General features: G+C 44.1%; 1 protein-coding gene across 6 annotated transcripts in view; it reads right to left on the bottom strand.

Moving 5' to 3' along the window:
* Window positions 1–19,011, bottom strand: part of ANTXR2 (ANTXR cell adhesion molecule 2) — a 130,195-nt gene that overhangs the window by 47,733 nt on the left and 63,451 nt on the right. The gene's annotated exons all lie outside the window — the stretch shown is intronic.

Here is a 19,011-nt window from a genome sequence, read left to right as displayed (position 1 = left end):
CAATCTCCCTCGGTCTGGGGCTTCGTGCAAGATCTCACCTCGTGGAGCGTCAATGATCATGAGAAAGGTGAGGGATCAGCCCAGAACTACACGGCAGGACCTGGTCAATGACCTGAGGAAAGCTGGGACCACAGTATCAAAGAAAACCATAAGTAACACACTACGCCGTCATGGATTAAAATCCTGCAGCGCACGCAAGGTCCCTCTGCTCAAGCCAGCGCATGTCCAGGCCCGTCTGAAGTTTGCCAATGACCATCTGGATGATCCAGAGGAGGAATGGGAGAAGGTCCTGTGGTCTGATGAGACCAAACTAGAGCTTTTTGATTTAAACTCCACTCGCCGTGTTTGGAGGAAGAAGAAGGATGAGTACAACCCCAAGAACACCATCCCAACCGTGAAGCATGGAGGTGGAAACATCATTCTTTGGGGATGCTTTTCTGCAAAGGGGACAGGACAACTGCACCGTGTTGACGGGAGGATAGATGGGGCCATGTATCGCGAGATCTTGGCCAACAACCTCCTTCCCTCAACAAGAGCATTGAAGATGGGGCGTGGCTGGGTCTTCCAGCATGACAACGACCCGAAATACACAGCCAGGGCAACTAAGGAGTGGCTCCGTAAGAAGCATCTCAAGGTCCTAGAGTGGCCTAGCCAGTCTCCAGACCTGAACCCAAGAGAAAATCTTTGGAGGGAGCTGAAAGTCTGTGTTGCCCAGCGACAGCCCTGAAACCTGAAGGATCTGGAGAAGATCTGTATGGAGGAGTGAGCCAAAATCCCTGCTGCAGTCTGTGCAAACCTGGTTAAGAACTTCAGGAAACGTCTGATCTCTGTAATTGCAAACAAAGGTTTCTGTACCAAACATTAAGTTCTGCTTTTCTGATGTATCAAATACTTATTTTATGCAATAAAATGCAAATTAATTATTTTAAAATCATACATTTTGATTTTCAGGATTTTTGTTTTAGATTCCGTCTTTCACAGTTGAAGTGAACCTATGATAAAAATTACAGACCTCTGCGTGCTTTGTAATTGGGAAAACCTGCAAAATCGGCAGTGTATCAAATACTTGTTCTCCCCACTGTATATATATATATATATATATATATATATATATATATATATATATATATATATATATATATATATATATATATATATATATATATATATATATATATATATATATATATATATATATATATATATATATATATATATATATATATGATATATTATATATACATAAAAACATGATATATGATATATTATATTTACATAGAGTATATATCATCTTCTTCTTCTTTCGGCTGCTCCCGTTTGGGGTCGCCACAGCGGATCAACCGTCTCCATTTCACTCTATCCTCCACATCTTCCATTGACACTCCAACCACCTGCATGTCCGCCCTCAACACATCCGTGAACCTCTTCTTTGGCCTTCCTCTTCTCCTCCTGCCTGGCGGCTCCATCCTCAGCATCCTTCTCCCGATATACTCCGCTTCCCTCCTGCGCACATGTCCAAACCATCTCAATCTCGCCTCTCTCACTTTGTCTCCAAACCATCCTACCTGCGCAGTCCCTCTAATAAACTCATTCCTTATCCTGTCTATCCTCGTCACTCCCAACGAGAATCGCAGCATCTTTAACTCTGCCACCTCCAGTTCTGCTTCATGTCTTTTTGTTAGCGCCACCGCCTCCAAACCATACAACATAGCTGGTCTCACTACCGTCTTATATACTTTCCCCTTCACTCTTGCAGCTACCCTTCTGTCACAAATCACTCCTGCAACACTTCTCCATCCACTCCATCCTGCCTGCACTCTCTTTTTCACTTCTCTCCCACACTCTCCGTTACTTGGACAGTTGATCCCAAGTATTTAAACCCATCCACCTTCCCCACCTCAACTCCTTGCAACCGCACCATACCACCACCCTCCCTCTCATTTACGCACATGTACTCCGTCTTACTCCGACTGACTATCATTCCCCTTTTCTCCAGTGCGTACCTCCACCTCTCGAGGCTCGCCTCAGCCTGCTCCCTACTCTCCCTGCAGATCATGTCATCCGCGAACATCATAGTCCATGGAGACTCCAGTCTGATCTCGTCCGTCAACCTTTCCATCACCATTGCAAACAGAAAAAGGGCTCAGAGTCGATCCTTGGTGCAATCCCACTTTTACCTTAAACCGGTCCGTCATTCCTACCGCACACCTCACCGCTGTCACACTGTCCTCATACATATCCTGCACGATTCTCACATACTTCTCCACCACTCCCGACTTCCTCATAGAATGCCACAACTCCTCTCTTGGCACCCTATCATAAGCTTTCTCAAAATCCACAAACACACAATGTAACTCCTTCTGGCCTTCCCCATACTTCTCCATCAACATTCTCAAAGCAAACATCGCATCAGTGGTGCTCTTTCCTGGCATAAACCCATATTGCTGCTCACAAATAGTCACCTCTCCTCTCAACCTAGCTTCCACTACTCTTTGCCACACCTTCATGGTGTGGCTTAACAACTTTATCCCTCTGTAATTTCCACAGCTCTGCACATCACCCTTGTTCTTGAAAATCGGAACCAGTACACTTGATCTCCACTCCTCCGGAATTCTCTCACTTTCCAAGATTTTATTAAACAATCTGGCTAACAACCCCACTGCCATCTCTCCGAAGCACTTCCATGCCTCCACTGGTATACCATCTGGGCCAACTGCCTTTCCGCTTTTCATCCTCTTCATAGCAGTCCTCGCTTCATCCTTACTGATCCACCCCACTTCCAGATTCACTATCTCCACCTCTTCCAACCTTCTCTCTCTCATTTTCTTCATTCATCAGCTCCTAAAAGTACTCCATCCACCTTCTCAACACACTCTCCTCGCTCGTCAGCACATTCCCATTTGCGTCCTTTATCACCCGAACCTGCAGCACATCCTTCCCAGCTCGGTCCCTCTGTCTTGCCAATCGGTATAAATCCTTCTCCCCTTCCTTTGTATCCAAACCTCTCAGACAGCTCATCATATGCCTTTTTCTTAGCCTTTGCCACCTCTCTCTTTGCCTTTCGCCGCCACTCCTTGTACTCCTGCCTACTTTCTTCATCTCTCTGCCGATCCCACTTCTTTTTCACCAACCCCTTCTTCCTTATACTTTCCTGTACTTCCTCGTTCCACCACCAAGTCTCCTTATCTTCCTTCCTCTGCCCAGATGTCACACCAAGTACCTTCCTAGCTATCTCCCTCACCACTTCTGCTGTAGTTTCCCAATCATCCCACCCAACTTTACCAGCATCCAACACCTGTCTCGCCTCCTCCCTAAATTCCACGCAACAGTCTTCCTCCTTCAGCTTCCACCATCTGGTCCTTGGTTCAGCCCTCACTCTCTTCCTAAACCTCACCTTCTCAATAATCCTACAGACCACCAATCGATGCTGTCGAGCTACACTCCCCCCTGCCACCACCTTGCAGTCTGTAATCTCTTTCAGGTTGCATCTCCTGCTTAAGATGTAATCCACCTGTGTGCACTTTCCTCCACTCTTGTGTGTCACCCTCTGTTCCTCCTTCTTCTTGAAATACGTATTTACCACTGCCATTTCCATTCTTTTTGCAAACTCGACCACCATTTGCCCTTCCACATTTATCTTGTTGAGACCGTACCTACCCATCACCTCCTCATCCTCTTTATTCCCTTCCCCAACATGTCCATTGAAATCTGCTCCAATCACCACTCTTTCATCCTTGGATACACTCTCCACAACTTCATCTAACTCACTCCAGAAATCTTCTTTATACTCCATCTCACACCCCATATGTGGGGCATATGCACTGATGACATTCATCATCACCCCTTCAATTTCCAACTTCACACTCATCACTCGGTCAGACACTCTCCTTACCTCGAATACCCTCTTGACATAATCTTCCTTCAGGATTACCCCAACACAATTTCTCCTCCCATCCACACCATGGTAGAACAGTTTGAAACCACCTCCAATGCTCCTAGCCTTGCTCCCCATCTACTTGGTCTCTTGTGCACACAGTATGTCCACCTTTCTTCTCTCCATCATATCAGCCAACTCTCGCCCTTCGCCAGTCATCGTCCCAACATTCAGAGTTCCAACTCTCACCTCCACACTTCTCCTCTTCCCCCTCTCCCACTGCCTCCGGACTCGGCTTCCCCGTCTCCTTCTCCTCCTTCGCCCAGCAGTAGCACAATTTCCATTGGTACCCTGCTGACCACCGGTACCGGTGGCGGTCGTTGGTAACCCGGGCCTCGACCGATCCGGTATGGAAATTCGTTTTGTTGTCCGCATAATGATTTGGCATCGTTTTTATGCCGGATGCCCTTCCTGACGCAACCCTGGTCGCCTCTTACGACATACAGGGATATGGTACACCTATTCTAACCGGGGCATACGATTTATTATATATACATATATATGTATATATGATTTATTATATACTAGCATATACCAGTGCTCCGCACGGAGTTGAATGTGTGGCAAAAGGTGGATGAGGCATAGTAGTTGATGTTATGGGAAGCTGGGGAGGGTGTCATTCGGGATGTGATGGACTATGTTTATCTGTCCTTAGTTTTCTAAAGGACCTCACTGTGGATGACATTTTGGGTGAGTGTCTTGTTGCTGAATAGTCCTTATGAGGAATTATTGTCCACTTTGATAGATATATAGGAGTAACTTCTTGCACGTGAAAATGCAACATATAGTTGGCCATGCGAGAACACAGGGGCTGGGAGGTATATTCCGAGTTTGTCAAATGTTTGGCCCTGGGATTTGTTTATGGTCATCGAGTGTGCGAGTCTGACTGGAAATTGCATCCTCTGCAGTGTGACTGGAAGGTTGGCGTCTGATGGGGCAAGTTTAACATGATATAGGCTGAGCCCGAGACTGAACAGGAGCAGTGGAGGGTGACCGAGAATCAAAATGCAAATTTCAATGAACAGCACTTTTTGGCGCACATCCGACGATCAAACACCGCTTGGACGCTTTAATTTGAAGACCACACACGCAAGGCACAACACAGGTAACGATGGCGGTTGATATTGACAATTAATGTAATGAACGTCAGTTGTTTGGGTGCATCCGACAATCGAACACCTCTTTAATTTGAACAGTTAACACGCACACATTCAAGGTACAGAATCTATTGTCGGACACCATGCTTTCGAAGAACAAAGAAAAGAAGAGAATCCGGGCAATGAAGGGATGACCTCATACCCGTTCCCTGGTTCCCCCTACCTTCAGATTATAGCCTTTGATGTTATCTGGACGTAGGCCTATTGCAACTTATTTTCGGGTGTATTTAATACGTACGTTGGATTTCAGACACAAATTGACAGTCTAAGAGGGCGTGTTCAGTCCGGGAAAGAGCCAATCGGGGTACATCATGTTGGCAGAGCTCTGGCACTCATTGTTACCTTCCTTCCACGCTGATTTTTAAAACATGACAACCATTGCTGATGTTCTGAGCCATACTATTTATTATCAGTTGTGTTTATGTTGAGTGTTTGATGCAATGAGTACTCCCTTACTCGAGTTCATATTTTTTGGATAGACGTCAGCACTTAACGGACAGCAGTTCAGCGATGGTGACTGAACGGGAATAAATGCGGCCGTCGATGGGTTGAAAATCTTGTTGCAGCCACGTTGTCATCCAATTCCAGCTTAGAAATTTAGTGCATCGCCTTCGTCACATTAAGAAACCCCAGTATATGGGAAATGAGCACATTCCTGCCAGCGGTTTCGGAGGAGAAACGTCAAAATACGCGCAGACGTTAACAGAAATAATATTTTTTAAAAATAAATCTTTACTTTAAATACAATGTTTCTTGTTACATTTTTTGTGTCAAATTCACCTTCTGAGGTAGTCAGCATGTGCAGAAGAGGGTTTTACATTGCAGACGCTGTTTTCGAGGAGTGGCATTACACCTATCGGTGGTGCCGGCCTGTCGACGACAGACGTAATGACATCAGCAAATGACCGATGATGTCATGAAGGAATTACGCCTCTCAGCGGTGACGTCACACGTCGCCATGCAAACTAATGTAAAAATTAGAAAATCGCCCAAAATTCCCAAACCTGTCCGTCTGCCGCGATCTCACATAGCCCATGCTGTTCATTAGACCAATGGTTCTCAACCTTGGGATTGCGATCACCCAGGGAGTCGCGAGATTGTTTTCGGGGGTCGCGGGAAGGTTGTCAAAACAAATAAACAAACAAATATATAATAAATAAATTCAGAAATATTTTTTGAAAATGATTTTTCAATTAAATCTCCCATATCAATGTTATAATGTAGTCATTATGAAACAGATTTGAGCAGCAAGTGAAATTAGTGTGTGTGTGTGTGTGTGTGTGTGTGTGTGTGTGTGTGTGTGTGTGTGTGTGTGTGTGTGTGTGTGTGTGTGTGTGTGTGTGTGTGAGAGCGAGAGCACGCGTGCAGCACAGTGGCAGGTGCTGAAAGTCAATGTTAGCGCAAGCTAACTACTACAAGGTGGCTGAATATGGATTGGTGGCTTGTCAAAAAACGTCTGCCAGCTCAAGATGCGGACCAAGACGACACATGTGAAGGTGGGCCAACTGTTACGAGTTCAACTGAAAAACGTAAGGTGGCAGATTTGGCCTCCAACAAGTGTCGGAAATATCAGACCGACTTTCTGCAGTACGGATTCACCAAATGCCTAGCCAAAAATGAAGTGGAATATCCACAGTGTGTTCTGTGTTCAGAAGTGCTTGCTCACAAAAGCTTGAAACCAATGAAATTGAAGAGACATTTACAAACCAAACACCCATCCTACATTGACAAACCATTAGATTTTTTTCGTCGTAAGGAGGGAGAACTACAGAGCCAAAAGACGACTGTATGTGAGCACTCTACAATCCCTGTCAAAGCCCTGTTGGCTTCATATGAAGTGGCATACCTGGTTGCTCAATCCAAAAAGCCCCAGACTATTGCAGAGAGCCTGATCCACCCAGCAGCGATTGCAATGACCAGAGCTATGCATGGTGAAAAAATAGCTAGCACACTTGAGACTATTCCACTGTCTAATGACACAATGGCGAGGCGCATTGGTGAAATGGCCAACGACATTAAAGAGCAGCTCATTGAACGTGTGAAGAAAAGTGGAAGATTTTCCCTCCAAATTGACGAAACAACGGATGTTTCCAGTGATGCACAGTTACTTGTTTTTGCAAGATACAGCTACGAGGGAAAAATGTACGAGGATATGTTGTTTTGCTCGACACTTGAAGGAACTTGCACTGGTCGTGACATTTTTTAACAAACTGGACAGTAAAATGCGCGAGGAGGGGCTAAGTTGGGAAAATTGCATCTGTGTGTACAGATGGAGCTGGCACCATGCAGGGGACAAGAAGGCGACTGAAAGCTAAAGTTTTGGAAGTGGTAGTTTTGGTAGTTTTTGTTTTGTTTTGTTTTTTTGTATATTTTTGGTCAGTAATGCAAGGTTTGTGTACGTCTGGTAGCTGTCATGTGCGATAGTAACCTCTGTCTGCAGCAGAGGGTCGCTCAATCTTCCAGTCTGTGTCCCGTGCATAAATAGGCAACATACCACTCTTTGCAATTATAGAAGCCTTTTTTTATAAATGTGGCTGGCTGTTTTTACTGTGTTATACATCAGAGTGTAAATAATTAATTTGTGATGCCAGTTTAGTTTAGTTTAGTTCTGTTTAGTTTTAACAGCTGGCAGTACCTAGGCGTTGACCAATGTGCTCCAGGCACTGTGGATTTTTGTATGCGCTCTGTGACGTCACTGCAGTGCGTTTCAAGTGTAAGTCGGGAGGGGGGTTGTGAACCCCAACTTAAATTTTTTGGGGGGGCGTGGCTCCAAAAGTTTGAGAACCACTGCATTAGACTACAGAGCACCCGCATGCCGAAAGTGGCGACAAGCCGTCAGACAAGGCAGTTTTGGAGGAGATACGTCAAATTACCCGCAGACGTTAACAGAAATAATATAGAGATACATATATATATATATATATATATATATATATATATATATATATATATATATATATATATGATTTATTATATACATATATATATATATATATATATATATATATATATATATATATATATATGATTTATTATATACATATATATATATATATATATATATATATATGATTTATATATATATATATATGATTTATTATATATATATATATATATGATTTATATATATATATGATTTATTATATACATATATATATATATATATATATATATATATATATATATGATTTATTATATACATATATATATATATATATATATATATATATATATATATATATATATATATATATATATATATATATATATATATATATATATATATATATATATATATAGTGCTGCGAGGAGGAGTTAGGTAAGGGACACATCAGCCATTTTGGAGTTAATGCCATATAACACTATTTTAACCCTTACCCTATCATCCGAGCATATCATCATCATATCATTAAAAATGTCGCTTACATCACTCCTCCTCACGGGGCCTCATATGTATACTGTAGCCTTAGTTACTTTATAGCTTTAAAAATCTTCTGGAGCTTAAAAATCACACTTTTTTAATTACTTTGTAGCTATATGCAAGGTAATATTAAATGATTCCCAATCCCATTTGTTAGTGGGTGAAGGGAAGTGTTTTAGGTCCCCACAAAAAAAAAATAGAAAAAAAACCCCAAAATTTGATTTCTTCAAAATGCCAAGAGGATTAGAACAGCACCGAACAATGCCGAGTACCCCTGGTAGTAAATAAATAAACTTTCCAGTATCAGTTCTCCATGCTGGCACTTCAGCAGGATGACAGGATGACCTGACTTGATCAGTTATCTAACCCAAAATATAGAGTTCATTGGAGAAAGCTCTGACAAGGAAACTTTCCTGCTGTGCAAAATATCAGCAGTTAAACGTGAAGACGCCTTTGATTAAAACTATTATAATCACTTACAAATCACACTTGGTCTCTTCCACATCGTAAATTAATCCAGTACCAGAGAAACCACAAGTTAAGATACTATAACTCATAATTATACTGTTGTTGGTTAAACAAAGCCATACATGAAATCAGTGAACAGTAGTTGCAGTGGTTCAGATAAAATAAAAAGCATTTCTTTGTCAGATTGAAACGCTGGAAGTCATGACACCCAAATTCATCTCTGCTGTGATCCGAGTATCATCGGAGTCCCAAAAAGGTGAATCCAAAATGCAACGTGTCTTTCCACTCTCAATCATTTCTACCTGCCAACTTCACCATCTTGACTTTGCATTCCCTTTCATATTCTTCCCAACAACCCATCCAAACGAATTCTGCTCACACACTTCTCCATTCACTCTCTCCCAAGGATTCCTGCATCATGTGGTCAAAACAGTCTCAAAATTCACTGACTTAGAAATTGGAAGCTTCACACAATTATCAACATAACTCATGGCAGCCGGGATGTACACAAAATGAGTTTGTTTTTTATTGCCGTTGACATTGCTACAGTTTCCGCGACGAGCCGAATAGGTTGTTACTTGTTAGCGGAGGGCGGTTCAAGATATCCATCTGTCTTGTTGGTAAAAATGAACATTTGTTCTTGTGTGCCCCGAAGCTAGGTCGAATTGCAAATCTTGATCATCCACTTTGTGTATGCAAATTAAGCCACACTTCGTAATTATCGGAATTTAAAATCTAAATTCAAAGAGTTGGTACAAAGCGATACCTTTTCCGCTTTCACCAAATTATCAACCAATCAAAACAAAAACAAAAACCCAGGGCAGAAATACTTGTAATCACAGCTATTTAAATGTCTCAGAATAAGTAGTTGCATTTGTAAATATAAAAAACAGTGCTTTCAATGGATCTGTTTGTCATCACAACATATAAACGCACTGTAATTTATATTCAAATGAAACAACAAATACTGCATTGAAGTCACCAGAAGGAACCCAAATAAGCAAAGAGGAAAGATAGTCATAAGGAGGAAACTGGATAGGATTCAGGTTTCAGACACTACTACTCTTCTGTGTGTAAGAGTGGTGGTGAGGAATTTGTAGTGCACAGTCGGCACATGTGGCATGGACGTCGAGGAAGGAGAATGAATGTGTACGGGGGAGCCGCAGCTAGAGACAGATTGTGTAGTGGCAGAGCTAGGACGGCTTCCCTATGGATTAGCAAGCACAGCTCTGGCTTCCAATGAGCCAAGGGGCAAGTTGGCGGTGCCGCATTGTGGAGCATTCCTTTTCTGCAGGCCCCTGGAGTTCAGTTAGAATAGTGTTAAAGTGCTCACTCCAGGCTAATGGAAAGTTATTAAAAGCAAACGATGCAAGTTGGGTGCATTTCATTGCCTCTTAAAAGCCTTCTAGACAAGGATGGGTCAGGTCAGGTTAGGTATGGGAGCATGAGCCAGAGCAGCGCGTCGCTGTGTCCACTTTCCACGTCCACTCCAGAGGCCTCTGTCTGGCCATCCCCAGGCAGATGCCTGGCCCATCCCCATCTCCTTGAGATGCCGATCAACCTGCTGCAACCAAGAGGCACGTCGTCAGCCCATTGGCCTCCTCCACTCACGAGACTCCCTTGCTGAGAGAATCTGGTGAGCAGGATCAGAGTCAAGAAAACGAGACACATGTCCATATAGCCGCAGCTGATGCTCACGGACTATGCAGGTAACAAATCTCATTTGAGTCTCTCTCAGCAACCGATCGTTGGACACAAAGTCCGACCAGCGATAGCCAAGGATTCTCCGAAAAGACCTGGTACCAAAGGAATTAAGTCTCAGTCTCAGATCCCTGGTCAGAGTATAAGTCTTATCAATAGAGCAAGACTGGAAGCACCAAGGACCTGAAGACTCGGATTTTCATCCTCCCGCACAGGTACCGGCAGCGCCACACCCCATGATCCAGGGAATCCATGACTCCCCAGGCCCGACCCAGGCGTCTATTGAACTCTGACCCACAGCCAACAGAGACATAAATATCAGTGCCAAGGTAAGTGAATCTCTCCACGACCTCAACATCTTCACCACATACAGGCACAGAGAGGACAGCAGCATCCAAGATGTCATTGAAAGCCTGGATCTTAGTTTTGACACAGGAAACCCGTAATCCCAGCAGCTCCGACTCCTCATTCAGCACCTCAAGGGCTCCCAAAAGGATATCTAAAGTCTCTGCAAAATCAAGGTCAGATATATTGGCATTCCAAAATGATGCACCACAACTTGATCTCTCCAACATCTTCCCCAGAATCCAGTCCATACAAGTGCTGAAAAGTGTGGGGGCCTGTACACACCCCTGAAGAACTCCAGTAACAACTGTAAATAAGTCAGAGATGGTACCACCACATCTCACAGCACTCTCAGTACCAGAGTGGAGTTCAGACATCAGATCAAACTGTTTTGGTGGCACCCCACGAAGACCAAGAATCCTCCAGAGGGCATCCCAATTCACTGAATCAAACGCTTTACAGAGATCAACATAAGCTGGAAGCAACCTCTTCCGAAACTCTCATCTGTGTTTGGTGAGGACCCGAAGAGCAAGGATATGGTCAATCGTTGACCTCTTTGGTGTAAAGCCTGAATGCTCTGGACGCTGGTGCTCAATCAGATGGTGGCGAACCCTATCAAGAATTATCCGAGCAAAGACCTTGCTCAGCACTGAGAGCAGCATAACCCCTCGGTAGTTGTTGCAGTCTTGCTGATCACCCTTCCCTTTCCAGAGAAGGACAGCAAGGCTCCTCTTCCAGTCAGTTGGGATGAAGCCTGTGTTGCAGGCAGAGCACAGAACTGCATGCAATGACACGAGTGCAGCATTCCCACCAGCCTTGAGAAGTTCAGCATGGATGCCACAGATCCCTGGAGCTTTATCCCATTTCAGCTGGTTCACCGCAGCCTGTGTTTCCACAAAGGAAGGTGGACCACAATTGATTGGAGGGTCAGCAACAGTTATTGTCACACCCCTGCCGTCCAACTCGACAGCTGGTGGATCAGCCTGGTACAACCGTTCAAAGTAACCAGCCCAGCGGGCCTTCACTTCAGACTCCTCTGTCAAGAGCCTACCACCCTCTGCTCTAACTGCAGTACACCAAGGGATGGACTTGGATGAACGCAATGCGCGAATTCCCCTGTAAGCAGGACGAGAATCACTTGACCACAGGTGATGCTCGACAGTCTACCCCCTCACAGATTCCTTGCACATAGGCCTCCTTGTCAACCCTTAGCGAACGTACAGTTTTACGCCTCAGCTCCCTGAACAGCTCAGCCCTGCCATTCAGCCTGGCCCTGCGACTCTGGTCAATGGTATCCAGTGTCTCTTGAAAGACAGAATTCTTCTTTGCCCGACGGTGAGTTCCAAGACATTCACCAGCAACATCAAGGACGGTGGTCTTGAAGGCACTCCACAACTCTTCAGGATCTTCCGAAGCACCCAGACCCCCCAAATCTCCACTCAGCCTGTTCGCAAACTCCTCAGATACCCTCTCATCCTTGAGCTTGCCAACATCCAGCCTCAGCTGGGATGGTACCATTCTCCTGGATTTAAGGTGCAACTTAAGAGTTGCGACAACAAGCCGTGGTCAGTATTGAGGAACTGAGCACTCTGGTAGACCCTGCAGTTCTGGATCATCCTATAGCGACCATCAACGAGGACATGGTCAATCACCTTTGCCACATCGCCAGTGTTGGAATACCAAGCCCAGCGATGAGCTTGTGGGCGCTGAAACCATGAACCAGCCACCCTAAGTCCATGACTTCTTGCAAAGTCAAGGAACTTAGTGCTATTCAGGTTCACAGTTCCAGACCCATGGGGACCAACACACGTCTCATAACCATCTCTATCAGTTCCAGTCGATGCATTGAAATCCCCCAAGACTAGAAGTGTATCTCGTCTGGGGCAATGATCAACCACAGACTCATGCGTAGCATAGAATGCGTCCTTCACGGTGAGATCACTCACCTCAGTCGGAACAAAAACAGAGACCAGGGAAATGACACCCAAGGAGTGATGAATCCTTAGTCTCATAATACGCTCGTTGACCGGTGTTACCTCAATTATCATTGGAGTCCGCTTATTGGACAACAGCTACAGCAACTCCTTGGGCATGGTAACCATTAAAGCGATCAGACCAATAGTAGGTGCAACCACCCACCATGATCTCACCGCAATCTGGTCTCCAGACCTCAGAGAGTGCTGCAATACCGATGTCCAAACGCTTGAGCTCAGATGATAACAGAGACAGATGATCATCCTCTCTTCGGGATAGGACATTCCAGTCACCCACCCGAAGGGACCACCTCAGGTTAACCCAAAGAGACCGCCCTCTGGTGGACGACACCTCAGCACCACTCCGACATACTCTCCCACAATCTGACCTGGGAATGTTACCCCGTGGTTTCCCTCCTATCATCAAAGATTGGGGGTCCCAAAGGCTTTGCCCCAATTCCGTCATCCGGTGAGCTGCCTTGCGTAGGGAAGCTGCACAGGAGCTACTTTCACGGAATGGGTTTTCAGATTTCTTTGCGTTTTTGTGTTTTGTGGAATGAAGGGTTTTACGGTGGCTGGAGTGCAAATCCTGCCACCAACCTACTAATAAGAAGTAACCCAACTGCAGGAGGATGTCCATAGACATAGTTGGGCATTAGATATGGATGGCCATTGGCTCACAAGGAGCTCCTCCGCCCTTTGACAGGTTTTGTTTTTAATCCTGCTGGGTGTTCATATCCAAACACCCTCCTCACCAGCAAACCTGGTGGGGGAGACGGTTTAGTCGCCGACAACCCGACCATGGAACAGGTTAGTACAGGTTTACATGATACCTGTAGCAAGTCACAGATCTGATCTGGCCTGACCTGACAACAAGGATGGGGCCGTAAGGTAAATTGGGACGTATGCCCCGCGAGCCCTACAGAAAGAGGTGGAAGACTTGGAGTAAATGTGTAGTGTTCCCCACGAGGGATGGGGGGGACCAAGACGTGCAGGGAGGGGTCACATGTAGATAGTGATGCTCCCCCTTCACAGCATCGTTGATGTCTGCGACCGCTGGAGTAAGACAATTGGATTTTGCGAGGACCCATCGAGTCCCAAAGTGTTAAAGTAAGGGAAGGCACCCTCTCCCTCCCTCGATTGGGCTACTCCGCTGGCAAGCCACCTCATAGTTTGGCGTCGCAGCGCGTGCCTTGATCTCCTCCTGGGAGCTGGGTTAGTTTAATGGGATTAGAGGGCCTGGGAGGGATGGATTAGTTGAGAAAGGCAGGAGTTAGCATTTGGGTCAAGGGATTAGTGAGGCAGCTAGCATAGGATATGTTTGGGCCAAAGCCGGCCTATTTACCTGCTGCTACCACACGCTTCTGCCACCACTGACAAGGACATCTGCTGCAAACTCACACCATCTGTCAGCTTCACCTGTCTTGCCTTCCAGCCATGCCACCTACCTGCCTGTCGATGCCTGCAGGCCATGCTATTTGCTAATGTCAGCCATTCCATCTGTTGCTGGCCTTGCCACAGTTACCTGCTGCATCATTTTTGCTGTGGGTCATAAACTCCAGAAGACTCCGCTTTTGTGTGAAGGCCAAATGTGTGAAGGTTGAGTATATTTTATTGTTGGACCACAAGAGCCATTTTCTTATTACTTGAAGGCCATATGAAGAGGCCAATTGGACCAGGGGAAGCATAGGAGGCTGGAAGGCCCTGTGGTCACAGAGGAAACTTATAGTGTCAGGACCCAAGGTCCTTTTGGACAGCATTGGGGAAAGGGAGTGCCACCAGATAGGGGGGACCAGAAATAATAAACTTCATGGACTCGGGAGAGAAGTGCACCTACACTCATCCAAACCACACATTGATTGGTTTAATTTACATGATGTGACTTAGACATCTGGGCCCGGTTGCTCAGAGCATTGTTAAACCTATCAATAGCCTAACGATCGATTAAACCTATCGTTAAATTAACGATAAGTTTAATGCTGTTGCTCAAAGCTATTGTTAACTTTAACATCGATTAAATCCCTCTTAACCTTTGAGCAACATTGTTAAATATTGTCATTTGCTAATGTATTGTTAAGGAATTTAATGATCGATTAAGCCTAATTGATCATTAAATTTAATGATGCTTTGAGCAACCAAGCCCTGGATGTAAAGTATAAGTAATGTGATTTAGACAGTGAATGCGTAGAATTAGCAGAGCGATGATTAGATTAGACGATGAATGGACAGCCTGACTCTAAGTGGGGTCCCCCCTTTCAGGATGCAGACTCGGGAGAGTCTGAAGAAGGTAGTGTTGTGGAAATGACTCCTGGGGTTAACATTACTCGGCATAGTTTTGTTAACGCCTTATTAAATGTCTTATTAAAAACACCATTCCTGTGGGCCTTTGCTATATGTTCTCACCTTTGGAAATCCACTGTTATGTCTCTTTTAAGTGTTTGCCAGGCCGTTAAACAAGTATAGGTGGGAAAAGCCACGACCGACACACCAACAATCAGCAACCCTGTTGGTGAGGTCAGAGAAAGGATTACCCCATCAACTCGGCGAACATCCAATGGTGAGAGGGAGAGAGGGACGCGGCACGTCATCATTGACGCCGAACCTGAGGCAATAAAAGACAGGGCCAACGGGCAGAGAAAGGGGTCTTCCAGAATCCGCCTGGGGTAAGCTCCTTGTGCTTCTTCACCGCTCCTGTTTGGCCAGAGCCACATTCTCCACTCTCCTCTCCTCACAGGCCCAACGTCACAGGACAAGGCGGCTGTTCTCCCTGCATGACCAAGTCGGGACTGTGCCTGCAAGTCCTATTGTAATCTACTGGGAGTACCAATATTTGTTCTGTCATTTGAATTCCCTCTGCCTTCTCCACACTGGTGTGCAAGTGGGCCTGGTTAAGGCATTAGATAATTAAGGATTCCCGTTTGTTATTGGTTTTGTGGGTGCATATGTCGCAAGTGGATTCAGGGGTTTATTTCCATTTATTGTTTTGACCCTCGCCAGAGGAGAGGGTATTGCATTTGGTTCCGTTTGTCTGTTTGTATGGTTGTTTGGATGTTTGTCCACACAGAACATGAGTGTTTTACTCTGCAACCCCTTGGCAGAATGAGACAAAATTTTCACCAAAGGAGCGACGACTCATGTAGAATGTTTTAATGATAATTATGACATTATAGGCCATGTGGTGTGGCAGCCATGTTAGAAAAACAGAAAAATTTTGGACCTCTGCATCTCTGAAACTAAGGAAATAATTGAAACTTGGCACATGGCAAGTACCCCACATGGGGAATAAGTGATTTTTTTATGACGTCATAGGTGCCTTCGTTATGACATCATAATTGCACACATAGTATGGTAAATCCGATCAGTTTGAAAATTTTAGAGGTTCATCAAGGGATACATTGGTCAACAGAAAAAAAAAAAACTATGACGTCATCAGTCACGTGGTTCAGCAGCCATATGCTTTAAAAAGAAATAATAATACAAATAAAAATAAAAGCTTCAAAAATGTTCTTCTCTGAAACAGCTCACCAGATTGAGGTGAAACTTCATACACATGACCACCTCTCCATGAGGAACAAAACGTTCACACATACGACATCAAATATATATATATATATATATATATATATATATATATATATATATATATATATATATATATACATACATAGAGTATATCTACATTATATATACGAGTGTGGGCCCGTAGGTGCATGCCAGTATGTGCAGCTTCGTTCCTTCACTCTCGTAAACGACGACTGGATTGGGGCATTATTTCAATTACATCGGACCAACCGTATCATAAATGGCCATAACTTGGGAAACATACTCAGGTCCCCAGCATCAATTGTGACGTCATATCAAACAAAGAAGAAGAATTGTGACGCCCCCCCTCTCTCCCCCCCCACCTCTCATCCGCTCTCTCCCCCCTAGTCTAGCCCCTCCTCTCTCCTCCCTCCTCTCTCCTCCCTCCTCTCTCCTCCCTCCTCTCTCGCTCCTTCCTCTCTCGCTCCTTCCTCTCTTACCCCCACCCTTTCTCGCCCCCTCCTCTCTCAAATTGTGACGCCCCCTCTCTCTTGTCCCTTCTCTCTCGCCCCCGCAAACCTTTGGAGTAATTAATAATTTGAACAATTAATTCAAACCTTGTGAAAAAAACAGCTTTCAAACCTTGGGAAACAGCTGAAACGGATGAAGAACGATATCAAACCTTGAAAAGGCACATTTTTTCCCAGCGTCAATTGTCCCCAGCGTCAATTGTGATGTCATACCAAATGAAGAAGAAGAAGAAGAATTGTGATGTCAATCTTGCAAAAAAACCAAAAAAAACCCATTAATTGTGACATAATTTGTGATGTCATAGCACCGTGTCTTGTCATTGGTTGACAGATAAATGTCCGTAACTTGGGAACCGCTTGTCCGTTTAATATCAAACCTTGAAAAGGCACATACTCAGGTCCCCAGCGTCGATTGTGACGTCATACCAAACGAAGAAGAAGAAGAATTGTGACGTCAATCGTGCAAAAATAAAATAATAAATAAATAATGATTGTGACGTCATTCGTGACGTCATAGCACCGTGTCCTGTCATTGATTGACAGATAAATGGCCATAACTTGGGAACCGCTCGTCCGATTAATATAAAACCTTGAAAGGGCACATCTGCGTGGCCCCGGCAATATTCCTGGCAAGTTTCAATCAGATCGGACCGGCGGTCGTCGAGAAACGGCGGTCGCACACACACACACACACACACACACACACACACACACACACACACACACACACACACACACTGCTGGAATTATATATATATATATATATATATATATATATATATATATATATATATATATATATATATATATATATATATATATATATATATATATATACATGCAAACATACATACAGTACGTGTGTGTCCCCAATGGTAATCAAACCAGGAATAAAATTTGGGGTCTGCTAACTTCCTCTCTGTAGGATGGGTTCACTTTACAAAATTTCCATTATGAAGATCCATTGAGCAACCATGGCCGAATTCCCTGCCATCGATTAATGGAACGCAATATCAAAATAATGCCTGCTATTTTATTTCTCAATGTTTGAATTACTTTCAAAAATCATGAGTCTTCAGCCACTTGTGTTGATTATAGAATGTACAATAATCTCTTCTACCACATACATAAACAACTGTGTACCACTCATTTACAAAAAGGTGATTTGTTTTAATAAGATAATTCCTCCTAAGATAATTTAAATTGAAAAATATTGCCCAATATATGGTGTTCTTTCAAAACACTTGTGCATTACGTTTTTCTCATGTGCATTCCATGTAAAATTATTAAACATTACATGTTTTCTTTCTTGCCTCTATCTGAGTTTTAACAAAAGCATAAATAAAAAAGTCCCAACTAAAAACATGCCATTTATCCTGCTTTGATGCAAGCTAAATCTCTCTGAACTTGTGTTAGAATGAGGCCAAGAGCCAGCTATTTCCAACGGAGCATTGAGGCCTGCCACAAGGCATGACATAAGCACCGTTGTCAGGTGTCAGCCTGGTGCAGCAGTCCCTGCCACCACCTCGTTCCGTGCAATCTACATCTGCAAGGCGACGCTGTCAGTGCTGTCAGCTGTGCTTAGGCTGTATGCTCAAGAAAAAAACACGGAGCTCTTTGACCGCCCCCAGAGCACAACCACCGCCCTCCGCCGAATCGGCCTACATGTCAGTACTGTGTTCTTGGTTGGCAAACACAATTCCACGAAGCATTTACATCTGGATTAAAATGGACAGCGTGACAGTACCAATTTATTTCTTCCTGGAGAAAGATAAATGATGTATAATTTCACCGTTCTTACTTTATACTTAAGGCAAGATTTATTGACATTGATAAGTGTCGGGTTTTGATTTTTGGAACCACAATTTTTTAGTTTTACTCCATTCTGTCTGCAATTATGAAGGGAGTACTCAAAATGTTCTCCTCATGTTGGGACCCTCTTAGAGAGGAAAATCACAAA

This window comes from Eptatretus burgeri, chromosome 5 (assembly GCF_056783735.1).
Source record: "Eptatretus burgeri isolate ZD-2024b chromosome 5, Ebu_testis_v1, whole genome shotgun sequence".
Lineage (NCBI taxonomy): Eukaryota > Metazoa > Chordata > Myxini > Myxiniformes > Myxinidae > Eptatretus > Eptatretus burgeri.
The sequence above is the reverse complement of the archived record's forward strand: the minus strand, read 5'-3'. Positions and strand labels throughout refer to the sequence as shown.